Source organism: Egretta garzetta, unplaced genomic scaffold (genome assembly GCF_000687185.1).
Source record: "Egretta garzetta isolate BGI_Z169 unplaced genomic scaffold, ASM68718v1 scaffold69, whole genome shotgun sequence".
NCBI classification, from domain to species: Eukaryota; Metazoa; Chordata; class Aves; order Pelecaniformes; family Ardeidae; genus Egretta; species Egretta garzetta.
Genome location: NW_009260790.1, coordinates 2,343,308 through 2,345,067, shown reverse-complemented (window position 1 = coordinate 2,345,067; position 1,760 = coordinate 2,343,308). Strand labels below are relative to the sequence as shown.

At 67.6% G+C, this 1,760-nt stretch overlaps 1 protein-coding gene across 1 annotated transcript in view; it reads right to left on the bottom strand.

Annotated features, from left to right (window-relative positions):
* The window catches only part of EFHD2 (EF-hand domain family member D2), an 8,547-nt gene that overhangs the window by 4,673 nt on the left and 2,114 nt on the right, over window positions 1–1,760 (bottom strand). The window lies entirely within an intron of this gene.

The window sequence follows — 1,760 nt, the reverse complement described above, 5'->3', positions numbered from 1 at the left end:
CGCAGCCCCGCAGAGCACCACGCTCGCCGTGCTGCAGCTCCATGACTCATTTGTACCTTCTCTGCTTGTGGTCTGCTCCGTCCGTGTCGCAAGCCTTCCTGCTCTGCCACGCTGCCGGTGGCCCTGAACCGGGGCTGGCCCCGCACCAGCCCATGCTCACCTCTGCCTGCTGCTGCTGCCGGGCTGGGGGAGCAGACCCCAGGTGCTTTCTGCCTCCAAGACCCCTCCCGGAGCATTGCAGCGACAGTTTCTTGGCAAGGGGCATGTTCGCTAGCATGGCCCAGCCACCCTGTCCCGTGCAAGCCATCCCCCCACCACAGGGGGTGCAGGGGTGCAGACATCCCTCTGCTGCTCCCCCAGGGCAGCTCCCCCAGGGCAACATCTCCCCTGTAGAGAGCAAAACCCTTGCACGCCTTGCTCTACCCTGTACAGCCGGATCACCACAGCACGAGGACAGCAGCGGTGGCGAGGGCAGCGTGGCAGGCTGTGGCTTCATAGCATCCTTTCCTTGGGAGAAACCCCCCCGGCTCCCAAGCCCCCGGGGGCTGCCTTCGCCGGAAGGCACGCAGCCCCGGCGGTGCCCCTTTTGCTGCAGCGAGACGCTGCAGGTGTCAGAGCAAACCCATCTGCTTCACGCGCCCGGCTCCCTCGTCTGCGCAGCGCCGGCCAGACTCCCACCACGCACCGCTTCCCCCCCGCACCGCCAGCTGCGCCGTGGCCGGAGCGCCCACGGCCCCCATCCGTGCCAGGAGCATCCGCTCCGGCTGTGGTTCTTCCCCCAGGGATCCCAAGCAGGGGACCCCAAGGAGGGGACCCCGCCACCACAGGCTCCCTTCTGCTGCAGTCCAAGAGACTGCTACAGCAGCAACCTGCGCGTCTCGCTGCCGCGTTCACGTGATGGGGCGACAGCCCTCCAGGAAGAAGCGGGGGGATTCCTTGCACTGCCAGGGATGTCGGGAGGGCCATGCCTGCACCCCAAACAGCCCCCTCCCCCAGCCTCACACTTTAGGCCTCACTGCCTCCACTCCCTTTGCTTTCTCCAGCTCTTTGCCATACCCAAGCAAGACCACCCAAGCAAGACCACCCAAGTAGGCTGATGTGGATTCCCCGGTGCCAGCCAGGGCGAGGGGCAGCAGCCCACCACAGCCACGGCTTCGCCCGCGCCGCCTCCCCGCTGCCTGCACAAAGCGCCCGACGCGCTGCGGGCTCTGCGGGGATGCTCCGGGCCGTCCCACTCGCCCCCAGCTACTCACACGCATCCCGGCGTGACCATGCTCAGAGCCCCCCCGGATTTCTGTCTCCCCTTGGAAATTTCCAGGGCTCGACGCTCGCTGCCAGCTTCCCCACCCCGGGGGACCAACTCAGGGAGTCACGCTCCAGCGTGTGTGGTGGCACGCAGCACGGCCAGGGATGCTGGGGACACGCAGCACGGGGGGGCTGCACCCCTGGCAGGGAGGGGGGGGCCCCTGGGCACTGCGGCAGAGGGTGCACAGGGATCCCTGGCAGCATCCCCCCCAGGCCCCCAGCATCAGCACAAGGTGCCAAGATATGGGAGGACACGGAGCCCCTTCTGCAAGGGTTTGGGGGGGCACAGGGGTCCTCTTCCTGCAAGGAGCTGGGGGGAAGGTGACCTCCCGCCAGGTGCTGGAGAGGGAAGAAGTCCCTGGGAGCCCTCCTGCAAGCAGCTGGGGGTCCCTCCAGCAAGGAAAAATGGGGGGGGGGTGTCCCTCCTGCAAGAAAGAATGGGGGGGGTCCCTCCT